This window comes from Lutjanus erythropterus, chromosome 12 (assembly GCF_056507025.1).
Source record: "Lutjanus erythropterus isolate fLutEry1 chromosome 12, fLutEry1.hap2, whole genome shotgun sequence".
Classification (NCBI taxonomy): Eukaryota; Metazoa; Chordata; class Actinopteri; order Lutjaniformes; family Lutjanidae; genus Lutjanus; species Lutjanus erythropterus.
The window spans coordinates 25585306-25611944 of NC_139328.1; positions in this window are offsets into that span (position 1 = coordinate 25585306).

The following is a 26639-nucleotide window of genomic DNA, read 5'->3' on the forward strand; positions in this document are numbered from 1 at the left end:
TAGCATTAGAATCCAAATGAGAACATAAAATGAGAAATGAACAGCTGTAAGAGAAAAAATGTTTGGTCTACTCAGCAAATACACCAGATCATCCAAAAGGCATTAACAAATGTAACATAATGTAAAAAAAAAAAGCAACCATCTTAGCATCCTGCATCACAAAGAGGCTCTGCAGCAGCGGAAAGTATCCCATCCCCTGAGAGCCAGCAGTTTCATCTTATTTGTCCAAATCAAATTCAGGTTCAAGTGCGGTCACTGCTGAGGGATTTTTTTTTTTCAATGCACGGGAAGTGACAAATGGGAACTGAAGAATAAATCAGAAAATGTCACCTCGACATCAGCTAGGAGGCCCCTTTGTCCAACAGACCTGAATGATCACCATCAATGATCAGACCTGCTCCTCCAACATCAGACATTAAACATTAAGGCTTCTTAGAGAACTTGGTGAAGAACTATAACTTGTCTTTGGTTCACATTACTGAATAAACATCCTGTAGTGAATTTACAAGCACTATTGGACAGATGTTTGGTAACCTGCCAGGTCAAAGATTTTAGATGGGAGTAAAAAGGGATCTAATCTAACAGTAGTTTTCTGTGGTTATAGTCAGCTGGGTATAATGTCAACATCTACCTTTTTTCACTGATAAAACCCTGCAGAAAGCTTGACCTGATATTTGTTTTTGTTAGTTATTTTTTGCCACTTTAGTCAAAATATCACTGTCCTCACCTGTTTGAATGAATGACACTGCATCTGTCACACATTCTTGTTTATATTTGAACCCTAAAAATGGAATGAGTTGTATCTGAAACTTTTAAAGGTAAAATAAAAACCTCAATTAGTTTTCTGTCTGCTACTTCCTCCCAAACTGATCTGGCTTCTGTGGCCAGCCGGCTCTGACACAGACCAGATGTTGTAAAAATAAAAGCACAGAGACGGATGAACATATGCAGGCTTCCATCTTTCCCTCCCAGGGGCGAATAAACGGGAGGCAACCCATCCGGAGATTTTTCGCGGGCAGTAAAACACTCTTAAATGCGGAGAAGCCCCACCAGGCCACAGCTGCTGTCATTACAGAACATGAACTAATTGATTGGAGGGCGCACCCGCTGGTCGGGGGATGGGGTGGGGATGAGAGGGGGGTTGTTGAGAGATTAGGAATAAGTGAGGGATGGGATGTGGGGGTGCAGCAGGCGAGGGGTGGAGGGGTTGGGGTAAATTAGAGGACGAGGGAGGTGAAGGAGTGGAGAGGACGTGAAAAAGAGCAGAAGAGGGATGATTTGGTGTGTGTTTTTGTGTGCGTGGGAGTGAGAAGTGAGGACGTTACTCATCAGCCATTACTCAAGTCATGGAGTGATCACATACTGCTGCATTAGTCCTTACAATGTGACTGGGCGTAGGTGTGCGAACAAGGAATTCATCATTTGTCGTCGATGGATGTTCGTTCTGAATGATACATGTCATGATTTGTAGCTGAATGTCAATGGAAGACCCCAAGCACTTAAAATAACTTAGAATTGATGGCTGGTGTGTTTGTGTGTGCGTGGAGGGGAGTTGGTGGGCGAATAAATCAAGGCCAAACAAACATTTGACAGGGCACTAAAGAGCCATGAAGACATTGTACAGACAGAAAACAAATGGTGGCTATTTATGTTGATCTGGTATGTTCAGACTGAAGTGTTGCTCTGCAGAGACCTTGTCTCTTATTCATTTTGCCTCAGCCTTTGATGTCTGTTCACTGTAATGGTTTTAGACATTTTAGCAGTGGTGGAAAATATGTACTCAAATACTATTACATTACTGAAATATTACTCAATTAGAAGTAAAATTACTGGTGCTAATTCAATCAAAAGTGTTTGTTTCTCCAAATCTTCAGTCAGTCTATCTCCATGTCCCAACTCTTTTTATTTACTTTTTATTGGCCCGTTTGCAATTGAATAGCCTTGTTGGCTATAAAACTGCGTATTAAGGGTTTAGATATTATTTCAGACTGTACAGAGGACACACTTGCAACCACCAATTTAACCCACGGTATCTCCCCACTTCATTTAAGTCCTTGCCTCTCTGAATGTCCGTGTTGCTAACCTTTACCTTTGTTGTATAGTAGTGGGGGACTGACACAGTTCGTTTAGTTCACCTGTGACTTAACAATAATAATAGTATTTTTATTAATACTTGAACAAAACTCAATCAGATAAAGGATCAATGAGTCAGGCAGACCAGACTAACATATAAACCCTCTTTCACTGTGCTCTCTCTGCTACTAGTGGATGGAAAGAGAGGAAATTCTACTTAACTTATCAGTGTGATGTAATTCTTGTCATCTGCCAGTGTGCGTCCACAGACACGCACAGCAGTATAGAACTACATGCATGTCTGCTTTCTGAACCCGTTGTTGTGTCCCTATCAAGTATTCCAGGAATGAAGAGAAACATACTGGCCCAGTAACATTCATTCAACTTAATTTTTGCTATTCTTTCTCTATATTTGGGCTTTACAGCGTTAATAGAGTTTGTGATTTGTTTTCTTTTATTGTTCAGCCTTGTCCAGTTTACATGCATCTTACATCCTGTTTTTTTCTTACAAAAAGTATAGCCAAAGGTGTGAAATAGGTCAAGTCAAGCCAGGGTTTAGGTTCATCTTTAGTCAGCCCCTATTACAAATAACAAATGGAAAATACTTGGATTTTCATTTTTTCAAGCTGTACACAAGTAAAGAAAAAAAAAAATCCCAAATATACTAACTGTAATCATAATTATTGCTTTTCTAAAAGGTAAATTAAACTGATGAGCATTAAATTTGTCAAGGATGGAAAACTAAACAAACACTTACACCCAGACATGCCAGCTTTTCATAACATCCAGTGTCTGACAGGCTGGACAAATGTCTGAGCAGACAAATACATCATTATAACCTACTTTGTTTTAATAGGCACTGAGGTTCTGCCTCATTCCAGAGTTTGTTTCTGTTTTTTGTACCTGCTGGTATTCTTAAAAAAAAACAAAACAAAACACACACACGCACACACACACACACACACAACAACAATGAAAAAAAAACAAATAAAGATGACAGCTTCACATCTCCAGCCAGCTGTGTAATTATGGAGGAGTAAATGACAGCCATGCTGCTGCTATGCACAAGAAAATGTCAGCAATGCAGATGTCGTAAAAGCCAGCACTTTGTTTACCAAAGATGCTGTGCTCAGAGCATTTGCAGAAAGTGCATGTCTGTGTGTATACAAGCATGTACAATGTAGCTGTGTGCAGCAGGGTATACATGAAACCAGTTTTCAATCTGTCAAAATGAAGTTTCATTCTTTTTGTGTGCATACACTGATGTGCATGTGTGCACAATCACGTTTCTGGATTTGCATGCATGCCAGTGTGTGTAAGCATGTCTTTACAGGTGGATGTCTCCTCTAAAAATGAAGCTTGCTACAGTGCATACCTCTGCCTGCAGAGCCCTCCTCCTCTGCAAGTGTCTGCATGTTTTGTTTTTCCTGTTTCTCAATGGGGCCAGCCACTGACTCAATGCAGCCTTTATACCTCACTGTGCACACCGCTGCCACGCAGTTTAAAACAAAACACACACCTGTAACACAAACTAACCGCCCACAGTCCCCTTTGAACTTGTTGAGCAATTGAATGTTGCAGAAATGTGTGGGTGGTATGGTGGCAAACTGAGCTATTCACCAAGACAAAAACATGTCTGGGTACTAAGCCCGATGGAGCTTGAGCAGCTCTATGAAAAACCTAGTGTAGTGAAGTGTAGCTGTTTAATGTGTGACACTTAGCATACAGTGTGTTATTGTGCCTTCAGCTTTGCTTTTACCAGAACAGTCAAAGGTGGAGGCCAGTGAATGTTGATTTTAAAAGAAAAATGATCGCATTCTGTCCTGAAAAGGAAATGTTCTCATTCTTTGGTGACTATTTTACATGTTTGGACCTTACTTTGTAAATAGGCACAGTTTCATAAAACATTTAAGGTTACCTAATGGTCAGGAATATGTAATCTTAAGAAAATAATAAATGCTTTATTTGAACTGTGCCTTGTAAAGCAGGAGGTAGGGTTCACCCAGGACAGGTTCCCAGTCTATCACAGGGCTCAGACATAGTCAAACAATTAACACTCATATTCTCGAAGGCACCTTCAAGCCGCTATTTCACCTAAACCACATGTCATTAGACTGTGGGCACTAAGCAGAGCACCTGGAGGAAACTCAGCTCAGCACCTTCTTGCTGAGAAGCAACAGTGTGAGCCAGTGCAACACCCCAGTATCCTTCAAGTATCACATTCTGTATTTAAGCACAGTTTTAGAGGGCACTTTTACATGCAGATTTATATTTTAAATATATTATTTTAACACGTAAATCTCCATGACCATGAATGCTTGCCCCCTTAGCTGGATGTTTAGTTCTAGTTCTCCTTATTAATAAGGTTTTTATGTTCATCCCATCATAAAATCTTATGTCTTGTTGCAAGAATATTAAATATTGTTTAAACAGCATGTATTGAATAAATATTTCCACTTCATTCATCTGCTGCAATAGTACAAAAACAAAGAAAGCTACTGAATGTTGTGAACAGAGATACTGGATTTCTTTACTATCAGCTAATCCGGCTTGCATCCTGTCATCCTGTCGGCCACAGCTCTTTCTAACCTCCTGTTTCTCCACCTCACGCTCTGCTCCAGCCCTTAAGTGGTTAACAGCCATCTAGCTGACTCTTAAATGGCCCAGATTGCCATTACTAAGGTCTTCTGGAGCCATCCCTTACCCTTTTAATGACAGCTGCTTCCGCCATTAATTCTCAATCAATAATGCAAAAACACTCAGAGCGAAGTCCATCCTGCCACAGCTTTATTTTCTAATGCTCTCCGAAAGCTAATGAGTCAGGCTAATTGGTCCGTCATCATCACCACTCAGGAGTTTACCAGAGGAAGTGGCTCTTTTTCCTTTTTAACTTTAAAGAGCATTAGCTGAACAACTGGTTTCCAGTGACTGACCAGCACTACTGCCTCATGAGAGTGAGCTCTTCAATGTTTATACATTTTTCCCACACAAAATTTTCTTTTGTGTATTGTATTTGTTGAAATATTCGCTACAGGTATTCAGATACATTTTCTGCACATTCACAGGTTTCTGAACCCAAGTAGCAGCACTGTAAGTATATAGCTGTTATGTCCATATAGAGCTGGGAATGCATTTAGCTTTAAGCTGGTGTTTTAGTCTCAGGGTCATCTGTTAATGGGAAGATAAACCACACAGAAACTTCAGAAACCTTTTTTTTTCTTTCATGAAATATGAAAGAAAAAACACAGGCAAGTTAGATGATAGATCAATACCACTCGCACGTTTGTAGGATAAATATGAAGCAGCTGGTTAGCTTAGCAGAAGACTGGAAACCAGACCAGGCAGCTAGCCTACCAATATCATTAAAGCTGGAAAATTAAAACATTGTATTTAGTTGGCTTACAATATATACATATAATATATACAATATATAAGGCTATCAATTTAAAATGTTCAAAAATTATGGTGCCCATTCTGGTGCTGTCTTCCCCATGCTTTGCCTGACAACGTCCTCCTTCCAGAGGTCCACATCTCCCATGTTAGCATTGTAAACACCTTTCTGGGAAAAAGTGAGCTAATAGGATTGCTAGCTGCATGGATAACTGAGCTCACTAGCTTACAGCAGCTTCAGTTAACAGCAATTAGCAGTTACTCTGGTGATATGTTGCCCATATTTGTTTGGAGTGTGAGTTTGACAGGTGGTCAATTCTCACATATTGCAGCTTTTTAAAGTCTGTTCTCAGCTTAAATTCAGGTTTCAGTCTCAGCACATTTTGCAAGTGGGAAAAAAGAAACCTCGTAGGAGCATTACAGGCAAGAAAAAACAGAAATGAGATGCTAAATGAGATGCCTTAGCCAGAGAAACAATCTGTGAGCACTGTGGATGTGGCAAAAGCAGGTGCAGCTCTTCTGCTCGTATGATCTATTGTCACATTAACTCCATAATACCACTCAATACCATACTAGGAGGCTATTTCCTAATGGTAATTCACCTCATTTAGTAAAGCACACTATGGGGCATTTTGTTTGTTTATGGTCAGAATAATGCATTTGGAGTCCAGCAGTTATGAGAAATAAAGTGGGATATTTTTTGCCATCATAAAGACTGAATGAAATGCTGTTTGAGAATGCAATCATTGCGCCATACATAATTTTTCACTGTGAACTCATTCAGCCCCCCCCCCTTCCCCTCTTGCCAATATTAGGGGGCTTCCCAAATCCAATATTATCTTGTAAAAACATGTAGGCTGATGGATTATCCATAAATCACACCCTATGCAATACTGCAGTGTGATCGGGGTCATGTAATCATCTCGATCATCTCAAACAAATAGTCCCCGGTTCGATCGATACAGGTTCAGACACAGGCGAGAGAAATGCTTTACTTCATGGATTTTGTAATCAGCAATAGCCTCTCGGTTAGATGGCGACTGCTGTGTATTTTTCAGGAAAGACTGAATGTATGAGATGACTAAATGGCTGCTGTATTGAATGTGTTTTAAATAATGGTCCAAATGACCGGATTTGATGAAGGACAGCTGTGACCTAGAGGTTAGAACAACCTGACTTGTAACCCCAAATCAGTGGTCACAATTCAACGCTGTGTCTTAAAATTTCATTTTAACAGGCTTTAAATCTGGATAGCCTGTTGTGGACATGACTAATTTGCTGAACACATTTCCTCCATTGCAAAATAACTGCATGACTTCTGGCAGTAATGCATTGATAGTTAAATGAGGAAAATCAATATCAGCATCTTTATCTGATGTTTATTTAGCAGGATGGCCTCTTAAGCTCTGAATCTCTTCTTTGATGCAGACTTGGCCAAAATTACAGCACAAGTGTAGAACGAAAACCAGCACAGACACTATGAGGAAGAAAAGGAAGTAGAAAATAAGGAATAAGGAAAAGGAAGATTAAAAAGTACAAGGAACTGAAACACACAACGCAGAAAAGGAGGAGGACTTAAAAGGCATACCAAACCACACCATTTTCAAAGAAAAAAGAAAAAAAAGCTAAGACTTGTTACCTGGATTTACAACAGGGAAAATAAGATTTCCCTCTGGAGAGGAACACACTGAATGTATGTATTCCAGAATGAAGATTCAAAGCAAATGAATGCTCATGTGATCCTCCTGTGAATCATGATGTTAGAAATGATTGGCCATCACTTAAAATGTTAATTTTCCATAAACTAATAAACATTTTTTTCTAAAACAATCCTGTATTTTCCTTCCCTAAGATCTACAGGAAGTAACTGTGATGAAACCCTACTTGGAAAAACGCTTCTCGCCACTGGTTTGACATAATGTTGACAGTGGCATTGTTTGGTCTGTGTTCAAAAAAGACACTTGAAAACCATATTCAGTGACCAAAATTATACACCACTAGTGTTTGGCAAAACTAGTGTACTTGTTTACCATTTCTGAGTTCAGAAAACAGCCAGTTCAGGTTGTTTGCTTGCACAAGTTATGTTTTGGACTATTAAAATGGAGTCATCTGACAACACTTAAAAGAAAAGTGGATTAAGAAAACACAGTGCATTGCGGTTTCATAATGCAACAACAGTGATGGATTCAACTGTCTAAATGTACAAATAAAAACGGATGATCACTTGTGAATTACCGTGTGGACAATGAGCCTCTTTATGGTTATTATTATTGCTTGGCACTATATGCCTTTATTAGACAGTGATAATGGAGAGATGACAGGAAACAAAGTCCCAGCCAGATTAGAACCAGGGGGTGTTCATGGTCTGTGTTTTAGCCCCTGAACCACAAGATCTCCGCTGCCTCCTGTCCCAGCATGAGCAACACATCTCACTCACAACCTGTCAAATGCAGCAGCTTGGCACAAAAATCTTGGGTAGGTTTAGGAAAAGTTCAAGGTTTGAAATAAGTATTTATGTAGGTTGAAATAAGGCAATGTAAATTGAATAACGGAAACAAAAAGAAGTCAACCTTTGCTACTGCTTTTTCACGGAACCTAAACCCCCATCACTTGGGTGAAAGTGTTTGACCATCCATCCACCACCTCCTCCATATGCGACCTTTGCTGGTCTCTACTTCTTCTCCAGTAGATTTTCCAGTATATGACGTTTGAAAATCACTTAAAAATTGGAGCTCTCAAAAGATATACTTGTTATTTGATTCTGAGAGTCTGAAACTCAAATCTTAGCCCCCATTATTGTGCCATCAAACCACCCAGAATCAACAGATGACACCAGAAACAGAAGACAAAATGGTGGAGGTGTTGGTGTTGTCTTTCATTTGACATAGTACACGACAGTATTTCCAGTGACAAGTCATATATACACAAGAAGGTTTTCTAAACAACTTGTTCTGACATGTAAAAGCCAAATACAATGTGGCGTTTTTATTTCTCTGTCCCACAATCTGCTGACAGAGTGAAAATAAAAGTTATATCTACTGTGTGTAATATGTTTTAGGATGACATTTGAAAATTGAGCAGCCTGTCAATCAGAGAGCAGAACTCCACCAAATAAATGACCTTCACACAGCACAGCAGTCACACACAGTAGCTTCTGTTTCCCACAGGCAAACTGGGGAATGTATCATAAGATCAAGTTGTTTGGTATGATAACATCCCGTGATTGCAGATGAACCATATTGCCTAATTATATCATGCAAGCTCTGTATCTGGAAGTATCCCGTCATTGTGTGGTGTTTTTTTTTTTTTTTTTTTTTTTAAAGCTCTCTGTTGTGCTTTGAACCCACATGACCGACACGCATTTCTGTGCATTTGGTGTCTGATGTAAGTTATTTTAAACATTTGTGCATGTCTGCAGGCCCCCTTTTCTATGAAAATTATTGAATAAGATGTCACAAGATTGTAAAATTTGGTAACCCTGTATGATATTGATTAATTCACAGTAACACAGTCTTTCAAAGACGTTGTGTTTCTTAGTTTTCTCTGCAGATAACGTGCTATGTGCTCTTTTCTGTGGTGTCTCTGCTTGAATTTTCAGTCTGTACAGCATTGCCTATGAGTGAAACTAATTGAATGTATTTTGTCTTGATAAAGGTTGAGTTTCCATAACATTCTGTGCTGCCATTGCAGCTGCTGCTCATACTAAAAAAAAAAAAAAACTATACTCAAAGGATGTATTTAAGTCCTAATTTTTCATAAATCACAATTTAGCTTGTTCAGCTTACTATTTTGTTATATCATAAGTAATAAAGAACACTGCTTACAGGTCCTTCAAATCAAACAAAATGAATTTTGTCCATGTCCTCTATAATGACCAAGGGTGAACCTACGGTGACGCCACTGTCCACTGTTTGAAAATAAATCTCTTATGTGATCCGACAATGCTATGGTTAAGGTTTGGTTAGGTTCACCTCATGGTTAAGGTTAGGGAATGACCTCGGTCATGGTTAAAAGAAACCAACATCAGTAGAAAACAAGAAATGAACTGCGATCTTCTTCCTCTGCCAACTTTGGAGCTCTTTGGGGGCTTTTAATTACACTAAGATGTCTCCTTCTTTCCCTAACTCACTTCCCTTCCTCATGTCTCAGCTCCTCCCAGCAAGGATGCAAGAGAGATGCAGAGAAGAGACAGCTTGCAATTTTGTCTTTCTGAAACTTTCTGAAAGAAAATAATTTTTTGGAAGCTTTATATTTTTCTTTCTCAGCTGCTTCCTTGGCTTCTTTCAGTTTTTGCCTGCTTGTGTTTGTATTCCTTTGCTTGCTTGCTTGTTTCTCACACATTCACTGTTTTGACATTGATTTGCTGAAAGACACTCTTATCTGTAGATTTTGCTTTGCGGCAGTATAACACATGTCCATAACAGTAACCCAGGATTCTGCTCAGGCACACTTTGTACGTTTTTGAACATCACTGTGCCCATTAATCCTTATTAAACCTAATTTAGAAATGTAATCGTGGTAATGAAGTTTCATGGCCTTGTGTACTCAATAAATGGAAAACTGGTATTCTTCTGACATGGTAGTAGCAAGATAAATAAGGATCAGGGCATGCCTGTGTGAAATAAACAAGTAGGCCCTGATCAGTTGCAAGTCTAAATGCAGCTGCATTACCTGCATATATTGTTCTGCTGCTGGGAAGTACAATCTCCTTTATACTGGTTATACATCGGTGTATATACCCAGATGTACAGTGGATTACAGCTACCTTGTCAGCATACTCAACTGCATGTGATCTGGCTGTGACAATTTCGTACTTGACTACCATTTGGTCTGGTGTGTGGGCTGATTTGGTTTGAGAATCAGCTTCAGTTAGCAGAATTTGACCGACCTTGCTTTAGCCAGGGTTGGCCCTCAGAATCAGACTGATTCTGGCACATTCTTTATCATGTCAGTTTGCTCTGAGTCTTGCAAGCATCCACAGCTCTCATCAACCTTCCATATTTCTGGCAAATAAGCTTGGACAACCAGACTGAAGAAAATCAAACTTCTTGAGCTCATGATTCAGATTTTCTTTTTTTTTTTCTGAAGAGAGATAAAACCAGAGCTAAACAGAGGAGGAATAATAGACTTACATTCATCAAACAGAAACATGACTCCAAAGGAATAATAATGCTGCTCTTTAGACACTGGATGTGTAAATAGCAAGTGTTTGCCAACACATTATCCATAACAACTTAATACAGTAACAATAAATTGGAGTTGTGTTTCGGAAAAATGTGTTTTTCTTCTATTTCTTCCCCCTGTTGTTTAAAGACGGCTTAAAGCAACTTCAAGTATTAAGTATTAGCGTGTTAAACATAGAGGAGTTTTAGTCCTGGTGTTTGCCATTAACTTCATTTTCCAATAAAGCATCAGCACTTAAATTATTCACCTGCAGTATAATTTTCTGTTCCATTTAAGGCCCATATTAAGTGTAACCTGTAACTTTAACTCACCAACCAAAGGTGAAAGAAAATGGGTGTATTCCTCATGTTCTGCTGTTAATGTAAAAACCCCTCACCCTCGACAGATGTGCTTCATTTCTATCTAATTGAACTCTGCCTCGCTGTGATTGGTCCCCCGCTGTTTGTGAATGGGAACACTGGCTGGGAAATGTCATTCATGTGTTTGGCTCAAACTCAGATTAAAGGTCCCATTATTGTCAAATGGCCCGCTGTTAATATCCCCAGGCACATTGCTCTGTGGAGGTCACCATGTTAATAGATACAAAACTAGCCCATTAGCATTTTGCATGCATGCTGTGCAAGTAAAAGCTTTTAAACAGAGTCAAAGAGAGTCAGAGATTGAGATATATTATGTTTGATTGTAAATAGTTGTAGAAATAATTTATTTTAACTTAACTTTAACTAACTTATCATACATATCATTTTAGAAAAGATATTTCAACCATCTCATACGATGTAATCCGATCATGTCACTGGACTAGATTCTGTCCAGAAAATAAATAAAAAATTCTTTGATGATGATGCATGAGGTTGTGTACAAATCTCGAGGTCATGCTTAACTTAAGGACAACATGGTGAAAAATAGAATGTGGCATCCATAAATGTTAACTCAACAACAAATGGTCATATTGGCCTAATTTTGGACATATTGGATTGAAACCAGACCTGAACACAGAAGGGTAAACATTGAAATTGATCGTATTGATTGAATTAGTGGAACCTGCCTCAGGTGATGAAGAAACAGTCAGGATGAATTTCTTGGGAAGGCTGAAGCCAAGAAAGAGAAAGGCAGAAGTTGATCACTGGCAAATAATGGGAAAATTATGATTTACTTACACTTTCATGTGTTGAGGGGATTTTATTAACTCTGTCTTTGAGAACTGTTGAGAATTACTGTATAAATCCAAAATACATTTTGGTTTCCTTTCTAAACCCTTTCCATTGAGTAATATATGTTTTTTGTTTGCTAAAAGCAAAACAGACTCTTCCCACGGCATATTTCACCACTCCTGATGTACAGATGGCTAACATGCTCTATCACACGTACAGTAATGGTTGCTGTTGCAACAGTAAGTCAAACGCACTCCATTACTAGGAACATTGGTCATCCATTACTTTAATGTGTGTATGTGCATGCCCTTTAGTAGAAATGGTAGATGGCAAAAAAAAAAAATCTGTTTTCAATTGAATAATTTACCAACCTGTTACAAAAAATATGTGTCTATGTTTTAGCATTGATCCTGCATTGTGATATAAGGCAGAGCAGGAAACTTGCACAAGAGAAGATATTTCATTTCTGAGGCTTCGCCATGGCTACAGCAAGTCACTGTGTTGCATATTGAGGGACAAGTGAGTGCAGGTTGATGGCAGTTCACTCAAGTATCTCAGCCTACCTCTTATTTTTTAAACTGGTCTATTTTAGACACCAATCTTTGAATTTTCTCAGCTAGAACAGTTTATACTTCATGACTCAACATATCTGATCATCTCTTGTCAAGAATTTAGTAATGGAAGCAGCAGAAGGGGTATTTAACAATTAAACAACTGGTTAAACAGAAAATGCAGACATGAGAGACAGGCCTGTGTTGAAATCATGGGAATTTGATGTCTGTGCTTTGGCACAAATGATTTAATACATTTAATGCACACAGGATGGTTTTCCTTTCTTAATCACACACACACACACACACACACACACACACACACACACACATATATATATATATATATATGTACATGTATGGTGTATATGTACCATGGGAATACTTAACTCACTTAACCTCTTCCCAGGAACCAAATTTCCACCCACGTCAGCCATGTCAATAAGCTGTTACTGATGATTTTTCAAATAAATCAATTCATCATTTAGTCTAGAAATTGTCAGAAAATGTCTCAGTCTTTAACAACAGCATAAAACCCCAAAGATTTCCAATTTCCACTGATGTAAAACAGAGAAAAGCTGTAAATCCTTGTGTTTGACAAATACCACCTTTGAAATGAGAGCTCATCTTTTTCTGTGCCATCTGGAATTTATTTCAGTAATTTTGTCTTATTATTTAATTTCAGAATGGCATTTCAGTTTAACATTTTGAAACTTTAACCTTGTTTAATTTGTTAAATGTTTTGATCCTCTCATTCATTTTCTTCAGCCCTGAAGAAAAAGTGATACATAATTGTACTGTTATGATCATTGCACCCACATCCTTAGTTTACCACTTTCTCTGAGTTCCCTTGTATTCTGAGTTTGTGCGTCCTCGCGAGGACGATGATGGCAATAAGCTACGCCTATGGCCACAGGATGGGAGTGACTGAGTCATTCGTTCATTCATGGGACCTATCCCAAGGGGTCGACGTGACACGGAGAATAGATGGTCACAGTTTTCTAAGGAGCAACAAAGTGGTTTTGTGACCGGAAGACTGTCTGCTCAATTTCCTGGAACGTCTGGGAAAAGAAATGTTCCCTTTGGTTCAGCATTGGTTCTCCGTTGATGTTTCCTTGAGCAAGGCACTGAACCCTGAACCACTCACATTGCTGAACAGTAGGAGACAGTGGTTTTCTGTAACAATGTTACAGAAAGAAGATGTTGAAACAAAACTTTTAAATACTAAATGAATTAAAATTATTCTGACAAACAACTAAACAACAATATGATCTTAATAAATATTGAGTTAGTTTCCACTATATTTCATTTCTTGATATTTCTTCTTCCTTTTATGTAGAATGATACCTGACATGTCTATTGGATAAAGTACACACAGTTTATGAATGGAGACAAAGTCTTTCAAATTTTGCAGGAAATCCAAAACAAACAACCTTAACAGAAAAATATGTAATACATTTTCTGAACTAAATCATAAACTGATTAAGGAAACATGCTAAGTTGAATTAATGGCTTCTCCAGCAACAACACTAGAGCAAGCATGTTTAGAAATTTCTGTTCTGGTCCGTATAACGTCTGTTTGTTTGCTTGTTTCATGTTTATTAGAGTTAGAATTAACACTGAATATTCGCTGAATGAGTCAGTGTCTGTTTGTAAGTTGTAGGAAATCATTAGTATCTTTTAGAAGGAGTAGATTCTAAAACTCAACAACTCAAGTTAATCAAAAAAGAAAAGTATGTCATGTCAACAAAAGAAACCTAGCTGGACAAACAGTGGACATTTATTAAACATAAGGGATCGAGTTTGATTCAAATCTCCAGAGAACTCATGCCAAAACAATCTAGATGGATAAATAACACTAGAGGTGAGTGGATTTTCTGGGGTGAACTGTCCCTTTAAATTCAGATTGAGGGTCATGCAGTTCCTCAAGTATCATTCTGGGTTTTGAATGGAACCATAATTAACTATAAATATGTATTTCAAGTTAAACGTATAAATCACCAGATACAGGACTGTGTGTGTAAGGTCTTTCCACTGCAGCGATACCCGTGTTATAAATAACATTCCTCTGGACTGTTCTGTGGTTTGTTGCCTTGAATCAAACCTCATTACAGCAGCACAACAAATGTATCACTTACAGGGTTTGGCATGCCAAGCACTAGTTGAATCGTCATATAAAAAAGAGCCGATCCTGTCTTCTCGCTGGGTGCCTAGACCATGATAAAGCTCTTTTGATGGAGATTAATCACTCCCACCCTCTCCCCAATGTGTTTATTCCAATTTTTTTTGCAGGCGAGCATTTTTCCCGTCCTGCTAATCTCTTCAAACATTTCAGGCGAACCAAATGCAGGCCAGTTTGAGTGATCAAGCTAAATTGCCTAAGAGGCCATTAATAGTTTATAGGGTCGAGGCTGATGAAAGACAGGCAGGAGGAGAAGGAGAAGAAAGCTAATTAAATCAGTGTCGGGGGGTCGCTGGTGTCTTGGGCTGGCATGGTGGGCCGTAAAGATTACCATTATCACTTTCATTACCCTGGCTGATTGTTTAGAGGTGGGGGGGGTTGGGGATGGAGGAACACGTGGCACCAAATTGCTTCGCCATCCCCATTTACAAACCTCTGACAATTTCCATTATCGTAAAGTTATGGCACAGGGGGTGAGTGATTTGATTTCACAAACAATTCTCGCCCACCCTCTGTTATATAATTTTCATGGTGTGCTTGACTTCTAGATTTCTAGATACGTTAAAGAACCAGCTCAGTTAGGACATTTCATTGGGTAGAAAGACACCACCTTCAGCCAAAAGTTTGTGGACACCATTTGCTGCTAGAGCAGCATCCACTCTTTTGGTTTCAAGTTTCCCATATGAATTCTTCACTCTTTAAATCACTCCACACCAAGATTTGAGGCAGAGCAGCCAGAAGACATCAGATGGAAAACCAGAGAACATTTCAATAAGTGACATAGTTGGTGGTGTGTGATGTAGTGCTATAACGTGCTACGGGAGATTATACCAGCTCAACCCACTTAGTGCTATATAGTGTTACATAGTGCAAGAACAGGCATCTGAGACAGAGTGGGAATGAAACAGGCAGCATTCTCTCTATTACAAGTCAGTGTACCATCCAATCACTTTTGAAGCAGTTACTTTATGGTAAAATAGTTGCATAAGGTTTCTTTAAGCCACAGGAGCATTACTGAGGCCCAATACTGGTGTTGGCTGATAGTGCCAAGCTCATACTCCAGTGAAAACCATGTTTTATGGACCTGGCTGTTTGCACAGGGGGTTTGCCTCGCTGAAACAGCAATAGAGCAAGTGAGATTGACACTACTTTCTAAAATATCATTGTGTACAGTGATTTTTCTTAATTTGAAGTAACAGGCTGAGTCCAAGCCCAAACCATGAAAACCAGCCTGAGAACAAATGTATACATAAATGTGTTTAGTGCTTCCAGATGCTTTTGACCATTAATTGTAAATGTAGTTGAGTAATAAATGTATTATTTGCCTTTCAAATAGAGTGGACTACAATTTAAACTAGAAGGAAATGAAATGAAATGAAATCAAGAGTGAATTATTTTCCACCTGCTACATTCGGCCATCCTTAGAGTAGCTCAGGACTGCTCAAATCTCATCTTCAGTTTCCACGTATATTTTATTTAAAAAAGGGAAAGTCTGCAGCCTCTAGAGAATAAAACACAGATATAGTCTAAATCATTTCTTTCTACCTTACATAAACTTATAACACCGCCATATGTATATAAAAAAATAACTGTTATTAAAGTTTGAAAATAAAACAGCAGTATGTGAAGGTAGGCCAATGTAAAATCACATATGTTCTGCCATGCTTTAAATCCCACTGCTCACCCACTGTTTGTCCAGATAGGTAATAACAGGAATGACCTTGTTCCCATAGCAATCTGCTGTTCATTATTGGATGCCGGTTTGGACCGGGCCTGTAACTCTTTCATACTTCGCTCCTCATCCACCCTTTCTTTCAGCTCCTGCCATGGACGGGGTTCTGCCAGCCTGGGTGGTTTAACACAGTGTGCTGCCACTGGGTCGGGTTTATAAATATGCGCTAATGAGCTAGCGGCTGATTGTGCTGTGGCACGCTTACTCATTACCCGAGATCACCATGGAGACACTGTCTGCGGAGGCAGCACTGGATGCCATGGTACTCACATATGGAGCAGCATATATTCAGGAGAGTGACACAGACACAGTATATTTGAAATAAATACTCTCTAATGAGGAGTCAAAACAATCTGAGGCAGGACTGGACTGATAATAATGATGACTGTGACTGAGCAGCTGATATTTCTGCCTATATTCACTATCTCTTAATTTGGCATTTAATGGCAAAAAGTTCTTAAGTGTTCTAAGTATCTAATATTTTCTCAAGACTGTATCTTTCATGGACAAACTTCTGTAACAGACACAGGGGATATTAAATGTCTCCACTGAAATCAAGCATTACTGAAAGAGTACACTCAGTAGAGTGCAGCTCTCACTAGGCAACAGATGGTGAAGCACCTACTGCAATGCCAGCGTAAGTGCTAGCTGCAACCAGGAGAGATTTGCAAAGTTTTAATAAAGTTTTTTTTTTCTGGAGTATAGTATAGTATAGTTAAAGGTTTCTTATCTGTATGCAAAATTTTTTTTGTATAGTACAGTTTGTTTTCTTTAACATACATAGAATATTGTATTATGTAATAGTATTGTAATGTTGAGTGTCCAGGATTCACCTCACTCTATAAGTTGTGAATTTTACATCTTTCAATTTCTTGAACGCTCTAATAGTCATCCTGTCTCTTGTGCAAATGCTCTAGTTTAAGGTGAAATGAAACTTTTCTTTGGATGTCAGTTTTTTAACCACAACAAAGGCCAAATTGTGGCTTGCAACAGATTAGATAAACCTTGTTTATAGCCTAGCAGTTGTTGATGACTTACCTGCCAGTTTAAGAGGTTTGATGAGTCAGCAGTTGGTGTAAAATGGAGCATTCAATAAGCTTTTTAAGAGTTTTTTTTTTTTTTTTTTGTAACTCACCGCAACCATATAGGTCCTTGAGCATATAATCATAAAAGTGCACAAAAAATATCAGGCTGATGGATTAAGTAGTATACAAGATTATCCGCAGACATGCACATCACCAGCTGTGTTGGTCGCTCTCAACATACAACCTATAGCATGATCTCTGCCAGGCACATTGATTCATATTTGCTTGGATGAATAAAAAATGGCATTAGAATCTGTACAGATGAAAGGCTTCCTACATGGACTGATGCATTATCTCAAATCTTGTGACACTAATCACTATGTCTGATTTACTTATTTATTTATTTATTTATTTATTTATTTATTTATTTAATGCACACAAATAAGGAGTTACACTGTGCAGCTGTGAGCATTTATGTTAGATAAAGTTTGTCATCTCGACATGCTCCAATGCTGTGCACGGTCCTCTGTGCACATACCAGTGTATAACTACATAAAATGTACCCACCAGCTGCACACAGACACCCAGAGCCATGTTTGTATCCACTTGTCCCTCATGCTTTCAGCGTCTATGTCTGTTTTGTAACATCTGAACCTGAGGGGTCTACCATGCTAGCTGTGAGGCCTCACAGCAAGATGGTGCTTTGAGCTAAATGTTAACATCAGCATACTAAAATGCTCAGTGACAATGCTAACATGCTGATGTTTAAGCAGGTAATGTTACCATTGTCACCATCTTAGTTTAGCATGCTGACATTGGTAATTAGCACTAAAAAATCTAGCATACATCTGAGGTTTAAGTCATAATCAAAGTACTAGGCACATTGATTGATTACCTGAGGTTATTAATTTTTTTTTCCAGTAGGGACCATGGATATCTGTGACAAATTTCAAGGCAATCCTCTCAATAGTTCAGTAGTTCAATAGGTAGAAACACTCAAAATCCAAAATATCAACCTGCTGGTGACATAACAAGAAAAATCAGGGGATCATGGAAATTCATTCTCTGAGGACCATGACAAGTTCATGGCAATCCATCCAATATGTCAAGATATTTTTGTTTGGACCAAAAATGTGGACCAACAGACCAACACTGCCATCAATAGAACCAGCTGAAATATCAGCCTAATCTGGTGGTATGATATTATATTACACACCATATATATGTTATTTATATTGTATTATATGGAATATTGTCTTTTTTGACCATATTGACAGGCATTAATATCCTTACACTGAAAAAAGCAATCCTTCCCATTTATATATACATATATGTAATGTATACTGTATATTTCTAGCATTACAAACAACCTAAGTACAAGCAAAAAAGCCACTGGCAACAAATACAACAAAGATTTCTATATTACATGAATGTTGATGAATGATTCATATATTGGGGTGTGACAGGAAACATGGGAGAGAGGAAAAAATTGGCAACAAACATTGTGAATCCCATTTCATGTAATTGGTTACTGCCTCAGTGGAGTGTTTATCTCCCTTTCTCTCTATCTCTCTCTCTTCTTTATGTAATAAACAACAACACATGAGAACGTATGAAAAAATTAGATTTCCAGACTCACCAGGTGGTATGACCGAATCCTCATCTCAGCTAATGACTGTCTCTAAAATGTGTGTAGAAAGAGGCTTATTGACTTTAGTTGCCTGCAGTGTATGAATGCAGTCTGATGCTGTTCTGTCCTTTACTCTCTGCAGTGGTACTTACTGGTCCAGCACCAAACTGGGAGAGGGGATTAGAGAGACAGCCGGCCTGCTGGATCCCAGCCCTGTTTCTATAAATCATGCTTTTAGGGAGGCTTTAGTAAATGGCCAATCAAAAATGTCAGAACAGGTTATGTAATAAGACATAAACCACTTCTGAGATCATCTTTGTTTGGTTGTTTTGTCTCAAAATGCCTGTGTTGTTGTGCTCTAGGTTTTAAGTAGCTGGTTAACAGTTGAAGCTCATGCAAAGTCTCACTTTTTACTGCACATTGGCTAATACTGAACATTGGTTGGGACTGATTTCTTACTACTTGGATGTTTTCAAAGAAGATTTAATCAATGGAGGGTTATAAAATTAGAAATGAATCCTAATTCAAACATTAGTATGGACATATGCATTTTGCTCTCACATTCCCACCTTCAAGTGAAATTAAAAAACTCTCACAGAGGCCTCTAAAACTAAGTTCACCAAAACACACCATTCTCATTCAATCTGTAAACAGTAAACAATTAAAATCTCTGACATACACTATTGAATCACTTCTCACTGTGGAATGTGCTATTGAAATTTAAAGCATTGAAAAACACTGAAATCGTCACATGTAAACAATTGAACAAGCCTCACACATGTTTGAGCATCTTAATGGAAGAATGAAACATATTCATATGTTATACAATACCAAAAAGCTCACAAATACACTAACAGATCATTTAAAGCTCATAAAATAATATTACATCCAAATGTTTTATTAAATTAAATGAAATTGAATCCTGCATTTAATTATATTTAAATTGTAAACTATGAAGAAGAAACATTTGATGTAGCAACTGAGAAGTCATCCAACAGGCATTTTACACAAGCGTGTGGAATCTTTTGATGATTGGCATATTTTGAGAATATGAATGGACATTAAACTAAGTGAATTATGTTCATTTTTAATGCCATGAAAGCATATTACTACTGAAATCCATTGAAACTGCCATTAACAGCCTCTACAGTCCTTAAAGTGTTAGAGAAGTGGTTATGGCTTGGATCTATGACTGAAACCAAAGTGATACCCGAGGGGAGCATCATTTGTCTGTTGAGCATCATCAGGGGTTTAACTGCTTAAGTGTTGATGGGGAAGCATGACAGTATATCTTCATATTAGGACTGACATGAAAATTGACTGGACAATAGTGTTACAGTTGGAGGAGGATTGACATCCTTTAAAAGGTAAACTGAAGGCAGGTCAGGCCTGAGCTGGGGTGTTGGGTCCATACGCAATAACAAGGGCCCACAGAATAAACATATTTGTTCTTTAAAAAATGAAAAATATTTGGTTGAAGCAATGATGAAATGCCATGGTGTATTAATTATGTAATCTGAACATGTTGTCTTCTAATATATTCGCAAAAGGTGATAAAAACGCGCTCAGAGACTTTTCTGAAACTTATGCAACATATTAATGGAAATGGTGTGTGTGTGTGTGTGTGTGATCTCCCAGTGTGTTGGTGAGTTAGTGGATCAGGCTTTTATGAGCTCGGCCATCAGCTCTGTCTCCCACTGCTGCAGTGTTACTGCTAGTGCTGAATTGTTCTGCTGCCAGACTTTGTAATGGAAAAACAGAGGGTCCAGGCCCTGGGATGTCCAAGTATTCTGTGTGTGTGTGTGGGTGGGTGTGTATGTACACGTGTGTCACAAATGCAAGGAGGGAGGGAGTTTATTTTTGTGCCTGCATGTGTCAGTATGTGTGGGTGTGTGTATGCACATACTCTAAAGGTTTGCAACAGTGGTTTGTTTGTGTGTGTGTGTGTGTGTGTTTGGAGATTGTGAGTTGTACACATGTGCATGTGTGTGTTTGTTTTTGTGTGTTTGTGACAGTGAAGAGCAAATGAGTTTACCTGCATGTCCTGTTTCCATCACTTCAAGGGACATTACAGTGACTTACATTCATTTCCTAGAAACGTACCCTAACCCTACCCATAACCACAACTTCCCCAACCCTAACCCAAGTCTTCACCTTAAATTTTATTAATTGCATTATGGGAACTTACATTATGTCCTCATAAGGAAGGCGAGTCCCAACAATGTGAGTGTGTAAACTGATTTTTGTCCCCACAGCACGAGTAATACATGTCCACACACACACACACACACACACACACACACACACACACCCACACAAAGAGAGACTATGTCCATGACCAATGTGTGTAACAGTGTGTTTGTATGTGTGTACAAGTGTACACATCGGCTGTTCGAGTGCCTTTGTGCATGTGTGCCTTCCTGCATCTGTTTGTGCATTCACAACACCAAATACAAAAGCAAATGGGAAACATGAAAGGGGCGGAGGGGGCGTTTGGGAGTGGGGTGGGGGATTTGAGGGGTGACGGATCTCCAACATCTGCAGGTCCACTCCCACATTCAGGGAATTCCTTGAGAAATGTACACTATTTGTCTGAGCTGATCGGAGGAGGGGGGCGGGCCAGCCTTGCTGACTTTGACTTCGATATTGTGTGTATTTTGTTCCCGCTGATACACTGTGCAGAGGAAATGAGTTTCGGTTGCAGAGAGACAAGAGCGACAGAAAGGGGGGGGGGGGGGGCAGGGGGTTGGGATGGTTTTCATTTAGCTCTCTTTATGAGTCAGGACAAAGCTAGCCGGGTCAGAGAGGAACTGCGTGCGAGGAGAGGAGGGAGTTGACTTGTCTGGTTGATGTATGACAAATGCATGTAGGAAACGCAGGCAGAGGGGAATTGGATTCTTCCCCTTCTCTGCGAGATGGCGATGACTTCTTTTTCTTTTTTTTTCCCCTCCCTCAAGGCAATGGGGTTATGGATTTGGACAGGTGTGAATACTGATGATGAATAGTAATGTTGTTAGCTTGAATGGAGTGCTGAGATGGATGGAGCGAACGCTGGCTTTTGATTATGACGACTGCAGAAGGATCGGTCGCCCCCGTGAGAGTTTATGGGCCGTTATCCCATGTAAATGGCAAAATAAATGGCAAATAAATCCTGCATCTTGTACTACAGATCTGCTCGATTTTACATGTGTCACTCCCAATATGGAAAATGTAGACACACTTACATTGGTTACAGTGCATGTGTCATCTGGTGAAATCACACAGACACACAAATATGTGCCAGACACAGTAGCTGACATGCAATGGTAAACATTGTAAACACCTAAATCAACACATACGCACAGATGTTTATACACTTGTGTGGGCAATTTGGTAACATACAGTATATACTGTTTATACACAAAGACATACAAGCAGACTCCTACGCATTAAGTGTTTTACATACTATATACATACACACAGGCATTATTTTGAAGACATGAACAAAGATATACACACATATATACGCCGTCCTTAAACAACCACAGTCTCTGAGCAACAGGAGAGTGAAAAAGCTCTCAGGGTGGTACAAGAAGAAAATCAGATCAAAAAAGATTTCCTGGGGAGTGAAAACCATCCACATTCTTTTTTGCCCAAAATCTCTCAGCGCCCCACCTCTAACAACACCGAAGTCTGACAACAAGAAGACTACAGTAACTTTCCACTTACTCCACCTTTCAGCGCAAATGGTGAGAAAAAGTGCAAAGAATGTAATTTGGTTTCTTAGTGCAGATTCACAATAAAAGGTCCGGTTCCTGAATCGAACCAAAGCAAGGATGATGCATTGTTTCAGTTGGGGCTTCACAATTAATCACAATATTATTGAAATCACAAAATATGGAAGAGAGCAATATCCAAACTGTAGAATCAAACTGCAATTTTTAAAAAAAAGAAAAATGTGAGAATGTGAGAAATCAGCATCATAATGAAGTACTGTAGTGTTGAATACATACCCTGGCCTAATCTTGTTCTCCAAGTGAAAGAAAACATGTTTGTTTGGTACAGATCCAACCAAAAATCAGCTCATCATGATTTTTGTGTTTTTTGTTTTGTTTTGTTTTTTCTCAGTAAAAATTAAAATTGTAATGCAAAAATTATTATTCCCACTAATTGTAATCACAATCACAATTTTAATCAAAATAATTGCAATATGTCTTTGTTACCATATCATCCAACCCTAGTTTCAGTTTTCCAGCTGATCCAGTTTGCATTCACAAAGGCAAAATGCAAATGTCCAGAAATTCCAAACAAAGTCATGTGGTGGATGTGCTCATTTTATTATTGGTCATACAGTACGTGGGTAAAAAGACAATAAACCCGTCCCAGTATCCTGCTCTCATCTCAACTCTTCAACTACTTCCCCCTCAGTGTCTCATACTGATGCACAAGGTTCCCTTTACCTGCTGTATGATGCACTGCTGGAAAGCCTTTTTAAAATGAAGTTAACATTGTGAAACAGTCACACTTTGGGTAGATTTAGGCACTTGGCTAGGTTCAAGAGAAGACCATGGTTGGTTGCGCATTCAGTATGTTGTGTTACATGCATCAAGTGACTTCGCTGAAGCGTCTCACAAGATGAAAGTTTCACAACTCAAGTCTTGTGATGCACATATTGTTATGTACCTTAAAACTTTTAATAACGTTTTGGATTCACATGAGACATTAAACCCAGTCTCCTGAGGCAAAGTCCTATGTTTGTTTATTAAGCCAACTGTCCACCCCACATTCTTAATGTCCCTTCTCGCTCTTTATTCTATGTTGAAAGCCGGCGCGTCTCATACAGCTGTGGATGGGTGTACGTTGAAGAGGCTAATGGGCTTGCAGCTGAGAGCCACAGATGGGGTAGAGATGTCTTCTAACACTATAGACAGATGGAAGAGCACATTGCTGGTTATGGTCTTTTCATGGGCTTTGTTGAAAGTGACTAAAATATAATATAACACCAGACTTATCCTTTAATAAGCAAATATCATTATCATCAGTCCGTGGGGGACATCTGGTTTTAGTCTTGTGTCAGCTTTCACCTCTTCTGTCCAATTCATTATTTCTCTCTGACCATAAGCCAATCAAAACCATGTCAACCAACAAGCTCATTATCAGACCACTCTGGCTGAGTCTCAGTGTGTCGCAATACAGTAGTTATTGTTGTAGATAACTGCTCTGCTGTTCTCCCTTTATTTTATGGGTTTTATTTAAATATGTGATTTAAAAAAACTGTTGAAGGTAAGAATAATCCTTTGAAAAATCCATATAATGCATAATTTGCAATGGTGATTAGACTTCTTTTTTGTTGTTGTTGTTTTTGCTTTGTTCCCTTTCTTTGAACACCAATAATGTGACTTCCAACATGCATTTGCAGTATTATGACATGCTTCTGAAGTTTTTTCAAATTTTCCACCATATACAGTACTGGATACTCTGGATTGTCCCACTCTAAACATGCATATGTTAAAATTAGCTCAAATACAGATGAATGTAAACATCTTATTCTGTACTGTATTGCTTTTACTGCCTATTCCAAAGTGATTTGGAGTTAATCATCCGTTATAAGGTGTGATAAGAGATAATAGACGTTGTAATATGATCTTAACCAGGTTATGAGCTAATATCTGGAAAGATATTAAAGATAAAGATATAAAAATAAAGAAGCAGGTAAGGTAAACACAATCAATGAAATTTTACCATTGAACAAATTACCTCCTAAAAATATCCATCACCTGTTATTTATTAGTGGTAGCAGGATTCAATTAGTAGACCTCCATCATAGCAGCCCTAATTCAAACCACACAAGGTCAGAGGAGGGCGCGGTCTGTTTATCTCCAGCTGATGAAGTGCTACATGGTCTGGTTCAACGGCCGTCACGTTCCACCCCAACAAACCCGCCCAGACCCCCGCTATCAACCTGCGACCTCTGACCTCCAGTGGTAGAGCTGGCCAACATCTGGTGGGAGGCACCCCGGCGCCGCTGCTGCCGTGGAAAAGGGAGGGAGGAAGGCTGGTGGGCGGTGCTGTTTCACATAATTCACACCTCAACAGACGAGGATCGGCTTTGAAGCTGGCATTTCAAAGAGCAGGTTCTGTTTGTCCGTGCCGGGGGTCAGTGGGTCGAGAAGGTTAGAAATCATGCAAATATTATACCTGTATTTTGAGTGGTAATGCACAGTGGGTGTAAATGCCATTTTATGTTACATTAGGCCTTAAAAATAAGACATTACTGCCAGTTAAAGACAAAGAGTTGAATATGGTGACTAAACTGGTTCTCAAGGCTTTAGGAGGCAAATGACTGAAAGACGCAGAATTCTCTCCACACAGCAAGTAAAGTTGAAAAAAAAAGTAAAGTATATATATAATAGAGCCCAAGCAATACATTTGTCAATTGATATTATCGATCTGATATTGGCCTATCACAGTTGTAACTGTATATACTGGTATAGGCATATACTAGGTTGTCTGAAACACGGCTATATTAAAACTTTTTTTTGACAGACCATAATGCAGATTTTTTTATAGGCAGCACTTATATATATATATTTAACTCCTTTTCTTAATTTCTTTAATATTGCCGACATGCTTTGCTGTATTTTTAATTATTGAAAATATAGGGGCAAGTTTACTGTTTCTGTGCCCAGTTATCATTTTAAACTGTAAAATATCCTGACTTCAGTAAATATCTTTAGCAAAAGTGTTCCCTACCTGCACTGCAAAAATGTTTTCATGTATATATTTTCTATTCTGCATAAAGAATATTGGCTGATATATCAATATCAGAATTTTTTTTTACTTACGTTGGAGGATGTGTTTATTGAACGGTACAGTTGAGCCAATCTCACATGTTTTAGGCTGCATATCTAAAATAACTTTTTTAATCCTCAAAGACAAAATTATTCTTTTTTAAATAATAATAATAATAATAACAATAATAATAATAATAATAATAATAATAATAATTATTATTATTATTATTATTATTATTATTATATTTCTTTGTCAATGCAATAATGACCCATTCTGAGCAGCCCAAACATGCCCATCTCGCATTTCCCCAATTTCCAGATGGCCAACCCATCACTGAACACAATCCATCATAGAATAACTTTTTAAACTAGATACTGTTTGATTACAAAATAAGCAAACAAGATTAAAATCTGGCCAGTTATTCAATGCCAGCTTTTGTCAATACTAGGTACTCTTCAGAGATACATTTCCATAATCACCAAAAATATTGGGCCTGTGCACCAAGGTCTCATCCACTTCTTTTCAAAACCATTCAAGACCTTGTTTAACTTATCTCAAACTGGCAAACATTCAAAAATGTCCAAGGCCAGTGGAAGCCCTGGTATAAACAGAGAAGGCACGGCGATTTAGAGGTTAAGAGGGGCTTTCCTTGCATGAATGAGATCACAAGTTCAAACTCTTACAACAGCCAATCTGTCCATTAACAGCCATGAAGAATCTTTGAGTGAGACTCTGAGCTCCTCCCTGCAAGTCTCTCAAGATAAGACTGTCAGCTCGACGCCTCAGATGTAAATTTCTGTGTCTTGTTAGCAGACAGCTTGACGGTGGCGTTCGTCTCCATCAGCTCCTCGGCTCAGGCCCACTTCTAACGATGCCCCTTTCTACTTTTTCCTCTTCTGCATGTAAATTCGCAGCTCCAGCAGCTGCAAAAGCCAGTCACTCTGAAC